Raw genomic sequence first — 14,327 nt, forward strand, 5'->3', positions numbered from 1 at the left:
GTGTTGCATCATTTTGTAAACATTTGATGTTCTATTACAGTGACCTAGAGTATGTTTGACTGTGGACTAATCGAGCAGTCCTTATTTATAATTGAAGACCATGGGTGACTGTGGACTAATGGAGCAGTCCTTATTTATAATTGAAGACCATGGGTGACTGTGGACTAATCGAACAGTCCTTATTTATAATTGAAGACCATGGGTGACTGTGGACTAATCGAGCAGTCCTTATTTATAATTGAAGACCATGGGTGACTGTGGACTAATCGAGCAATCCTTATTTATAATTGAAGACCATGGGTGACAGTGGACTAATCGAACAGTCCTTATTTATAATTGAAGACCACGGGTGACTGTGGACTAATCGAGCAGTCCTTATTTATAATTGAAGACCACTGGTGACTGTGGACTAATCGAGCAGTCCTTATTTATAATTGAAGACCATGGGTGACTGTGGACTAATCGAACAGTCCTTATTTATAATTGAAGACCACTGGTGACTGTGGACTAATCGAGCAGTCCTTATTTATAATTGAAGACCACGGGTGACTGTGGACTAATCGAGCAGTCCTTATTTATAATTGAAGACCATGGGTGACTGCGGACTAATCGAACAGTCCTTATTTATAATTGAAGACCACGGGTGACTGTGGACTAATCGAGCAGTCCTTATTTATAATTGAAGACCATGGGTGACTGGGGACTAATCGAGCAGTCCTTATTTATAATTGAAGACCACGGGTGACTGTGGACTAATCGAACAGTCCTTATTTATAATTGAAGACCATGGGTGACTGCGGACTAATCGAACAGTCCTTATTTATAATTGAAGACCATAGGTGACTGTGGACTAATCGAGCAGTCCTTATTTATAATTGAAGACCATGGGTGACTGTGGACTAATCGAACAGTCCTTATTTATAATTGAAGACCATGGGTGACTGCGGACTAATCGAACAGTCCTTATTTATAATTGAAGACCATGGGTGACTGCGGACCAATCAAACAGTCCTTATTTATAATTGAAGACCATAGGTGACTGTGGACTAATCGAGCAGTCCTTATTTATAATTGAAGACCATGGGTGACTGTGGACTAATCGAGCAGTCCTTATTTATAATTGAAGACCATGGGTGACTGTGGACTAATCGAACAGTCCTTATTTATAATTGAAGACCATGGGTGACTGTGGACTAATCGAGCAGTCCTTATTTATAATTGAAGACCACTGGTGACTGTGGACTAATCGAGCAGTCCTTATTTATAATTGAAGACCATGGGTGACTGTGGACTAATCGAGCAGTCCTTATTTATAATTGAAGACCACGGGTGACTGTGGACTAATCGAGCAGTCCTTATTTATAATTGAAGACCACGGGTGACTGTGGACTAATCGAGCAGTCCTTATTTATAATTGAAGACCACGGGTGACTGTGGACTAATCGAGCAGTCCTTATTTATAATTGAAGACCATGGGTGACTGTGGACTAATCGAGCAGTCCTTATTTATAATTGAAGACCATGGGTGACTGCGGACTAATCGAGCAGTCCTTATTTATAATTGAAGACCATGGGTGACTGTGGACTAATCGAGCAGTCCTTATTTATAATTGAAGACCATGGGTGACTGTGGACTAATCGAGCAGTCCTTATTTATAATTGAAGACCATGGGTGACTGTGGACTAATCGAGCAGTCCTTATTTATAATTGAAGACCATGGGTGACTGTGGACTAATCGAGCAGTCCTTATTTATAATTGAAGACCATGGGTGACTGTGGACTAATCGAGCAGTCCTTATTTATAATTGAAGACCATGGGTGACTGTGGACTAATCGAGCAGTCCTTATTTATAATTGAAGACCATGGGTGACTGTGGACTAATCGAGCAGTCCTTATTTATAATTGAAGACGTGTGGCGTTTTCTAGCGTCGTCTGTCATGCTTTTTTGAGTTCTGCGTTGTTTTTCAAATATGTGTACATAGAACGTGGACGCGTATACAGGGTCTACGTCTGAGAAATGCTTTTGAGATGAAACGTCTAAACTGTCTCTTAAATATTTACATTTAATTTGATTTAAAATGGAGCTTTCTAAATGTATTTTGTGAAAACTATATAAAAAAAAAACATTTTGTACAGTAAATATAGTGAAAGCTTTTTTCGTGTTATTAATTCTTTAGCCAACATGAAAAACGATGCACCGGGTGAGAATAACTACACAACATATTACCACAGACCATTTTGAATGGTGCAAAGAGTATTTGTTGTACCACTCAACTACAAATGAGTTGATAGAGAATTTCCATACAAACAAACCAAAGTGGGGCCAGTTCCAACCTGACATCTCTTCCAAACAGCCCATATCCTATGTGATGCATGGCCCTCACCGGCTACACACAGACCACACAGTTTAACAACACGCAACAATGGAAAAGGTCACTCAATTCAACACCCCTTGTTTTGATAGAGTTGCACCAATGGTAGGGAAAGGGAGGGATACAGAGAGGGAGGAAAACTAGGAACACTCCGAGTGAGGCAGAGGAGAGATTGTGTGGCAGAATGAGTTATTTTGCTTCACTTGCTGCCACAGCAGGGGGTTGTGTGTGTCTGTGTGTTGAGAGGGATGGGAATAGCTGGAGGGGGAGGGGGACCTGGAGAGAGCTAGGTCAGATATCACCTGGGAGTTATTGTTGGGTTGTGTTTGCTCTAACACTAACAGGACATGCAGGTGTTCTATTTGTCACAGGAAATTAAACTTGTGTATTCAAGTTTTAAAAGGCTTTTCAAGTTTGTAATTTCCACTGTAAAACGTCAGACTTCATTTTCCCTTACGAAAAATGTATCAATCCCTACAAAAATGTCCATGAATTATAATCCACACAATAATTCACATTTCCTGTTACTGCAGGATTATTCCCCTGCTGTGAGAAACTGATAAAGAAAATAAAACACTGTTTTTATTGTCACTTACACTCTGTAGGTGCAGTGAAATGTGTCGTTTTACACGGTCACCCATAGTTGTATGGTGCCCTTGGAGCAAATTAGGATTAAGTGCCTTGCTCAAGGGCACATCGACAGATTTTTCACCTTGTCGGCTCGGGTATTCGAACTAACAACCTTTCGGTTACTGGCCTATCGCTCTAACCGCTAGGCTACCTGCTGCAGATCTGTACATTACACACCACATCAGTGATTTCAGAACTAACTCTTGTTGAAGACCAATAGAAGCAAATGAAGGTAATGTTAATAACAGTTTTTTGGGGGAAGGGGAGACGGTCTCTCTATTCAAACCATTGTTCAGTTCTTTATGCAAACTATTACAACACAATACGTTTGCAACTCTTCAACACCAGGCTGGAGCAGGGATGTCGTGAGAAAGGAGGGAGACAGAACACTTTAGACAGCTGCATTGACAGAGAGAAAAACATCCATATTTACAGGCGAGAGAGAGAGCAGACACGAGGGATGAGGGATGAGGGTTGAGCGATACAGGTACAATAACATGCTAAAAGAAAAAAAGCATCAATTATAAACAGTCACATGGTCCATGTAAGAGCGTGAGTCACCATTCAAACAGGGCCAAGTCAAATAAAATATCAAATCAAATCAAATGTTATTGGCCACATACACATATTTAGCAGATGTTATTGCGGGAATAGCAAAATTCTTGTTCTGATAGAAGTGATAAAATGTACATTTTTCTCTGCCATCTTTGGTCCATCTATGTTTGAGCAGTGACACAATGATCGTGGCTTGTTTGTAGGGAGTTGGTCTGCACACACACAACGGCAAACATAAGCAGACTCTCACCCATTCAGAGGTGTCAACCGGATCAGTCACTTTCAATGGAGCAGTATCACTCAGACTTAAGGACTCTCTCTCTCTCTCTGAAAGCCGGACGTCTCTGCAGTGTGTTCTGTACAGTATTCTATGATAAAAGCACTCCATTGTTTTCCCATCACTATCGAATATAGGAACATCATATGAATATCTAATTCATGAGCACCTAGCATATGCATTCTCATTAGCACTATTTCATTTAACCCCCTATGAGCCTCCTGTATATCCTGCAGCACCATATAATTGAACCCCCTATGAGCCTCCTGTATATCCTGCAGCACCATATAATTGAACCCCCTATGAGCCTCCTGTATATCCTGCAGCACCATATAATTGAACCCCCTATGAGCCTCCAAAGTTACCCTGTAAAGTCAACAGAGAAGGAACTGAAGAGGGACCGTGTCAACAACACTTGTTGTAGTCGACTAGAGGACAGACAAGGAGGGGACACACCATGTTGACATGCTGAACACACTGAAGTGAGAAAGAGAAAAGAAAAGCTGTCTCGACCAATAAGACGACAGGGAGGAGGAGGGGGATCCAAGGAGGTGATGCATGAATCACAACTTGACCTGTTTGAGAAAGATACTGTGTGAACAAAGAGAAAGGTTGGACAACCTGAAATGGACAACACAACACAAGCTTATATATGTGTTCATTAGAACTCCACCCAGATAGGAGATACTAGGTAATAACATTACACTACACGTCAGCTTTACATTTCTTAGATTTTAAGGCAATTTAGATCACGTTATACTTAACATCACCTTATATTTAACACCTTATATTTAATATCACCTTATATTTAACATCACCATATATTTAATATCTCCTTATACTTAATATCACCTGATACTTAACATCACCTTATACTTAACACCTTATATTTAACATCACCTTATATTTAATATCACCTTATACTTAACATCACCTTATACTTAACATCACCTTAACATCACCATATATTTAATATCCCCTTATATTTAACATCACCTTATATTTAATATCCCCTTATATTTAATATCACCTTATATTTAATATCCCCTTATATTTAATATCACCTTATACTTAACATCACCTTAACATCACCATATATTTAATATCACCTTATATTTAATATCCCCATATATTTAATATCCCCTTATACTTAACATCACCTTATACTTAACATCTCCTTATATTTAATATCACCTTATATTTAACACCTTATATTTAACATCACCTTATATTTAATATCCCCTTATACTTAACATCACCTTATATTTAATATCCCCTTATATTTAACACCTTATATTTAACATCACCTTATATTTAACATCACCTTATACTTAACATCACCTTATATTTAATATCCCCTTATATTTAACACCATATACTTAACATCACCTTATATTTAATATCACCTTATACTTAACATCACCTTATATTTAATATCACCTTATACTTAACATCACCTTATATTTAATATCACCTTATATTTAACATCACCTTATATTTAATATCACATCACCTTATATTTATACTTAACATCACCTTATATTTAATATCACCTTATACTTAACATCACTTATATTTAATATCACCTTATATTTAATATCCCCTTATATTTAACATCCTTATATTTAACATCACCTTATACTTAACATCACCTTATATTTATCACCTTATATTTAACATCACCTTATATTTAACATCACCTTATATTTAACATCACCTTATATTTAACATCACCTTATACTTAACATCACCTTATATTTAACATCACCTTATATTTAATATCACCTTTATTTAACATCACCTTATATTTAACATCACCTTATATTTAACATCACCTTATATTTAACATCACCTTATATTTAACATCACCTTATACTTAACATCACCTTATACTTAACATCACCTTATATTTAACATCACCTTATACTTAACATCACCTTATACTTAACATCACCTTATATTTAACACCTTATATTTAACATCACCTTATACTTAACATCACCTTATACTTAACATCACCTTATATTTAACATCACCTTATACTTAACATCACCTTATACTTAACATCACCTTATATTTAACATCACCTTATATTTAACATCACCTTATACTTAACATCACCTTATACTTAACATCACCTTATATTTAACATCACCTTATATTTAACATCACCTTATACTTAACATCACCTTATATTTAACATCACCTTATATTTAACATCACCTTATACTTAACATCTCCTTATACTTAACATCACCTTATACTTAACATCACCTTATACTTAACATCACCTTATATTTAACATCACCTTATACTTAACATCTCCTTATACTTAACATCACCTTATACTTAACATCACCTTATACTTAACATCTCTTTATATTTAACATCACCTTATACTTAACATCACCTTATACTTAACATCACCTTATACTTAACATCACCTTATACTTAACATCACCTTATATTTAACATCACCTTATATTTAATATCACCTTATACTTAACATCACCTTATATTTAACATCACCTTATATTTAACATCACCTTATACTTAACATCACCTTATATTTAATATCACCTTATATTTAATATCACCTTATACTTAACATCACCTTATATTTAACATCACCTTATACTTAACATCACCTTATATTTAACATCACCTTATACTTAACATCACCTTATACTTAACATCACCTTATACTTAACATCACCTTATATTTAATATCACCTTATACTTAACATCACCTTATATTTAACATCACCTTATATTTAACATCACCTTATATTTAACATCACCTTATACTTAACATCACCTTATATTTAATATCACCTTATATTTAACATCACCTTATACTTAACATCACCTTATATTTAACACCTTATATTTAACACCTTATATTTAACATCACCTTATACTTAACATCACCTTATACTTAACATCACCTTATACTTAACATCACCTTATACTTAACATCACCTTATACTTAACATCTCCTTATATTTAATATCACCTTATATTTAACATCACCTTATACTTAACATCACCTTATATTTAACATCACCTTATACTTAACATCACCTTATATTTAATATCACCTTATATTTAACATCACCTTATACTTAACATCACCTTATATTTAACATCACCTTATACTTAACATCACCTTATATTTAACATCACCTTATATTTAACATCACCTTATATTTAACACCTTATATTTAACATCACCTTATATTTAACATCACCTTATATTTAATATCACCTTATATTTAACATCACCTTATATTTAACATCACCTTATATTTAATATCACCTTATATTTAATATCACCTTATACTTAACACCTTATATTTAACATCACCTTATATTTAATATCACCTTATACTTAACATCACCTTATATTTAACATCACCTTGTATTTAATATCACCTTATATTTAACATCACCTTATACTTAACATCACCTTATATTTAACACCTTATACTTAACATCACCTTATATTTAATATCCCCTTATATTTAACATCACCTTATATTTAACATCACCTTATATTTAATATCCCCTTATATTTAACATCACCTTATATTTAACATCACCTTATATTTAACATCACCTTATATTTATCACCTTATATTTTAACACCTTATTTAATCACCTTATATTTAAATCACCTTATATTTAACACCTTATATTTAACACCTTATATTTAACATCACCTTATATTTAATATCCCCTTATATTTAACATCACCTTATATTTAATATCTCCTTATATTTAACATCACCTTATATTTAACATCACCTTATATTTAACATCACCTTATATTTAACATCACCTTATATTTAACACCTTATATTTAACACCTTATATTTAACACCTTATATTTAACACCTTATATTTAATATCCCCTTATATTTAACACCTTATATTTAACACCTTATATTTAACATCACCTTATATTTAACATCACCTTATATTTAACACCTTATATTTAACATCACCTTATATTTAACACCTTATACTTAACATCACCTTATATTTAATATCACCTTATATTTAACATCACCTTATATTTAAACCTTATATTTAACATCACCTTATATTTAACCTTATACTTAACATCACCTTATATTTAATATCCCTTATATTTAACCTTATATCACCTTATATTTTAATCACCACCTATATTTAACACCTTATATTTAACACCTTATATTTAACATCACCTTATATTTAATATCCCTGGTTATATTTAACATCACCTTATATTTAACATCACCTTATATTTAATATCCCCTTATATTTAACACCTTATATTTAACACCTTATATTTAACATCACCTTATATTTAACACCTTATATTTAACATCACCTTATATTTAACATCACCTTATATTTAACATCACCTTATATTTAACATCACCTTATATTTAACACCTTATACTTAACATCACCTTATATTTAACACCTTATACTTAACATCACCTTATATTTAATATCCCCTTATATTTAACATCACCTTATATTTAACATCACCTTATATTTAACATCACCTTATATTTAACATCACCTTATATTTAACATCACCTTATATTTAACATCACCTTATATTTAATATCCCCTTATATAACACCTTATATTTAATATCCCCTTATATTTAACACCTTATATTTAATACCTTATATTTAACATCACCTTATATTTAATACCTTATATTTAACATCACCTTATATTTAACATCACCTTATATTTAATACCTTATATTTAACACCTTATATTTAATATCACCTTATACTTAACATCACCTTATATTTAATATCCCCTTATATTTAACACCTTATATTTAACATCACCTTATATTTAACATCACATTATACTTAACATCACCTTATATTTAACACCTTATATTTATCACCTTATATTTAACATCACCTTATACTTAACATCACCTTATACTTAACATCACCTTATATTTAACATCACCTTATACTTAACATCACCTTATACTTAACATCACCTTATACTTAACATCACCTTATATTTAATATCACCTTATACTTAACATCACCTTATATTTAATATCACCTTATATTTAACATCACCTTATATTTAACACCTTATATTTAACACCTTATATTTAACACCTTATATTTAACACCTTATATTTAACATCACCTTATATTTAACATCACCTTATATTTAACATCACCTTATATTTAACACCTTATATTTAACATCACCTTATATTTAACATCACCTTATATTTAACACCTTATATTTAACACCTTATATTTAACATCACCTTATATTTAATACCTTATATTTAATACCTTATATTTAACACCTTATATTTAACACCTTATATTTAACATCACCTTATATTTAACACCTTATATTTAATACCTTATATTTAACACCTTATACTTAACATCACCTTATATTTAACACCTTATATTTAACATCACCTTATATTTAACACCTTATATTTAACACCTTATATTTAACACCTTATATTTAACACCTTATATTTAACACCTTATACTTAACATCACCTTATACTTAACATCACCTTATATTTAATACCTTATATTTAACACCTTATATTTAACACCTTATATTTAACACCTTATATTTAACATCACCTTATATTTAACACCTTATATTTAACACCTTATATTTAACACCTTATATTTAACACCTTATATTTAACACCTTATATTTAACATCACCTTATATTTAACATCACCTTATATTTAATACCTTATATTTAACACCTTATATTTAACACCTTATATTTAATACCTTATATTTAACACCACCTTATATTTAACATCACCTTATATTTAACATCACCTTATACTTAACATCACCTTATATTTAACATCACCTTATACTTAACATCACCTTATACTTAACACCTTATATTTAACACCTTATATTTAACATCACCTTATACTTAACATCACCTTATACTTAACATCACCTTATACTTAACATCACCTTATACTTAACATCACCTTATACTTAACATCACCTTATATTTAATATCACCTTATATTTAACATCACCTTATATTTAACACCTTATACTTAACATCACCTTATATTTAACCCCTTATATTTAACACCTTATATTTAACATCACCTTATATTTAACACCTTATACTTAACATCACCTTATATTTAAATCACCTTATATTTAACATCACCTTATTTTAACATCAGGTTATATTTAACACCTTATATTTAACACCTTATATTTAACATCACCTTATATTTAACATCACCTTATACTTAACATCACCTTATATTTGGCCTTATATTTAACATCACCTTATATTTAACATCACCTTATATTTAACATCACCTTATATTTAACATCACCTTATATTTAACACCTTATATTTAACATCAGGTTATATTTAACATCACCTTATATTTAATATCACCTTATATTTAACATCACCTTATATTTAACACCTTATATTTAACACCTTATATTTAACACCTTATATTTAACACCTTATATTTAACATCTGGTCACCTTATATTTAACACCTTATATTTAACACCTGGTTATTTAACATCACCTTATATTTCTGGTTAAATATTTAACATCAGGTTATATTTAACACCTTATATTTAACACCTTATATTTAACACCTTATATTTAACACCTTATATTTAACACCACCTTATATTTAACACCTTATATTTAACACCACCTTATACTTAACATCACCTTATATTTAATATCCCCTTATATTTAACACCTTATATTTAACACCTTATATTTAACATCACCTTATATTTAATATCCCCTTATATTTAACATCACCTTATATTTAATATCCCCTTATATTTAACACCTTATATTTAACACCTTATATTTAACATCACCTTATATTTAACATCACCTTATATTTAACATCACCTTATATTTAATATCCCCTTATATTTAACACCTTATATTTAACACCTTATATTTAACATCACCTTATATTTGGTCTACCTGGTTATATTTAACACCTGGTATATTTAACACCTTATACTTAACATCACCTTATATTTAACATCACCTTATACTTAACATCACCTTATACTTAACACCTTATATTTAACACCTTATATTTAACATCACCTTATACTTAACATCACCTTATACTTAACATCACCTTATACTTAACATCACCTTATACTTAACATCACCTTATACTTAACATCAACTTATACTTAACATCACCTTATATTTAATATCACCTGGTTATATTTAACATCACCTTATACTTAACATCACCTTATATTTAACACCTTATACTTAACATCACCTGGTTATATTTAATATCCCCTTATATTTAACATCACCTTATATTTAACATCACCTTATATTTAACACCTTATACTTAACATCACCTGGTTATATTTAACATCACCTTATATTTAACATCACCTTATATTTAACATCACCTGGTTATATTTAACACCTATATTTAACACCTTATATTTAACATCACCTTATATTTAACATCACCTTATACTTAACATCACCTGGTTATATTTAATATCTACCTTATATTTAACATCCCCTTATATTTAACATCACCTTATATTTAACATCACCTTATATTTAACATCACCTTATATTTAACATCCCCTTATATTTAACATCACCTGGTATATTTAACATCACCTATATTTAACATCACCTTATATTTAACATCACCTGATATTTAACACCTGGTATATTTAAACCTTATATTTAACACCTTATATTTAACACCTTATATTTAACACCACCTTATATTTAAAGTTATATTTAACACCTTATATTTAACATCATCTTATATTTAAACCTTATATTTGATCTGGTCACCTGGTATATTTAAAGGTGATATTTAACACCTTATATTTAACACCTTATATTTAACACCTTATATTTAACACCACCTGGTTATTTAAAGGTTATATTTAACACCTTATATTTAAATCACCTTATATTTAACACCTTATATTTAACATCACCTTATATTTAACACCTTATACTTAACATCACCTTATATTTAATATCCCCTTATATTTAACATCACCTATATTTAACATCACCTTATATTTAACATCACCTTATATTTAACATCACCTTATATTTAACACCACCTTATATTTAACACCTTATATTTAACACCACCTTATATTTAACACCTTATATTTAACACCACCTTATACTTAACATCACCTTATATTTAATATCCCCTTATATTTAACACCTTATATTTAACACCTTATATTTAACATCACCTTATATTTAATATCCTTATATTTAACACCTTATATTTAACACCTTATATTTAACATCACCTTATATTTAAATCTGGTTATATTTAATCACCTTATATTTAACATCACCTTATATTTAAAGGTGATCACCTTATATTTCACCTTATATTTAACATCACCTTATATTTAACATCACCTTATATTTAATATCACCTTATATTTAACATCACCTTATATTTAACACCTTATATTTAACATCACCTTATATTTAACACCTTATACTTAACATCACCTTATATTTAATATCCCCTTATATTTAATATCACCTTATATTTAATATCTCCTTATACTTAACATCACCTTATACTTAACATCTCCTTATATTTAATATCACCTTATATTTAACACCTTATATTTAACACCTTATATTTAACATCACCTTATATTTAACATCACCTTATATTTAATACCTTATATTTAATATCACCTTATATTTAACATCACCTTATATTTAAGGTATCACCTTATATTTAAAGGTTATATTTAATACCTTATATTTAACACCTTATATTTAATCACCTTATATTTAACATCACCTTATATGGTAATACCTTATATTTTTATATTTAACACCTTATATTTAACACCTTATATTTAATACCTTATATTTAACATCACCTTATATTTACACCTTATATTTAACACCTTATATTTATACTTAACATCACCTTATATTTAAACCTTATATTTAACACCTTATATTTAATATATTTAACACCACCTTATATTTAACATCACCTTATATTTAACATCACCTTATACTTAACATCACCTTATATTTAAATCACCTTATACTTAACATCACCTTATACTTAACACCTTATATTTAATACCTTATATTTAACATCACCTTATATTAAATCACCTTATACTTAACATCACCTTATATTTAACATCACCTTATACTTAACATCACCTTATACTTAACATCACCTTATATTTAATATCACCTTATACTTAACATCACCTTATATTTAAACCACCTTATATTTAACATCACCTTATATTTAACACCTTATATTTAATACCTTATATTTAACACCTTATATTTAACACCACCTTATATTTAACATCACCTTATATTTAACATCACCTTATATTTAACACCTTATATTTAACATCACCTTATATTTAACATCACCTTATATTTAACACCTTATATTTAACACCTTATATTTAACATCACCTTATATTTAATACCTTATATTTAATACCTGGTTATATTTAACACCTTATATTTAACACCTTATATTTAACATCACCTTATATTTAACACTTATATTTAATACCTTATATTTAACACCTTATACTTAACATCACCTTATATTTAAACCTTATATTTAACATCACCTTATATTTAAACTTATATTTCACCTATATTTAATATATTTAACATCACCTTATATTTAACACCTTATATTTAACACCTTATATTTAACACCTTATATTTAACACCTTATATAACACCTTTAAATAACACCTTATACTTAACATCACCTTATATTTAACACCTTATATTTAACACCTTATATTTAAATCACCTTATACTTCATCACCTTATATTTAACAGGTTATATTTAACACCTTATATTTAAATCACCTTATATTTAATACCTTATATTTAACATCACCTATATGGTTAACTGGTTATATTTAAACCTTATATTTCACCTTATATTTAACAGGTGATCTGGTTATATTTAACACCTTATATTTAACACCTTATATTTAACACCTTATATTTAACATCACCCTTAACATGGTATATTTAACACCTTATATTTAACACCTTATATAAAGCATCACCTTATATTTAACATCACCTTATATTTAACATCACCTTATACTTAACACCTTATATTTAACACCTTATATTTAATATCACCTTATACTTAACATCACCTTATATTTAACACCTTATATTTAACACCTTATATTTAACACCTTATATTTAATATCACCTTATACTTAACATCACCTTATATTTAATATCACATATTTCACAACACCTTATATTTTGCCTCTATGGCCTATTTATTGCCTTACCTCCCTAATCTTACTACATTTGCACACACTTCACATAGATTTTTCTACTGTATTATTGATTGTATGTTTGTTTATCTCATGTGTAACTCTGTGTTGTTTGTGTCGA

The 14,327-nt window shown here is 29.4% G+C and overlaps 2 long non-coding RNA genes across 6 annotated transcripts; one reads left to right on the forward strand and one right to left on the reverse strand.

Annotated features, from left to right (window-relative positions):
* Positions 1-110: 110 nt before the first annotated feature.
* LOC127929274 (uncharacterized) lies at positions 111-2,156 on the forward strand. Of its 2 annotated transcripts, none has more exons than XR_008134208.1 (2): positions 111-251; positions 840-2,156. It is a non-coding gene; the product is annotated as an uncharacterized LOC127929274 (long non-coding RNA). The 2 variants fall into 2 exon arrangements; XR_008134209.1 differs by lacking the exon at positions 111-251 and adding an exon at positions 357-594.
* A 2,773-nt stretch (positions 2,157-4,929) lies between these two features.
* LOC127929284 (uncharacterized) lies at positions 4,930-13,365 on the reverse strand. 4 transcript variants are annotated; one of them, XR_008134294.1, is made up of 7 exons: positions 13,235-13,300; positions 11,847-11,928; positions 8,184-8,248; positions 6,819-7,053; positions 6,332-6,382; positions 6,043-6,161; positions 4,930-5,177 (listed from the first exon to the last, which is right to left on the reverse strand). It is a non-coding gene; the product is annotated as an uncharacterized LOC127929284 (long non-coding RNA). The 4 variants fall into 4 exon arrangements; XR_008134293.1 differs by lacking the exons at positions 4,930-5,177; positions 6,043-6,161; positions 6,332-6,382 and having other exon boundaries at positions 6,622-7,053; positions 13,283-13,365; XR_008134292.1 differs by lacking the exons at positions 4,930-5,177; positions 6,043-6,161; positions 6,332-6,382; positions 11,847-11,928 and adding an exon at positions 8,297-8,361 and having other exon boundaries at positions 6,622-7,053; positions 8,184-8,265.
* Positions 13,366-14,327: the final 962 nt, after the last annotated feature.

Source organism: Oncorhynchus keta, unplaced genomic scaffold, assembly GCF_023373465.1.
Source record: "Oncorhynchus keta strain PuntledgeMale-10-30-2019 unplaced genomic scaffold, Oket_V2 Un_scaffold_6322_pilon_pilon, whole genome shotgun sequence".
NCBI lineage: Eukaryota > Metazoa > Chordata > Actinopteri > Salmoniformes > Salmonidae > Oncorhynchus > Oncorhynchus keta.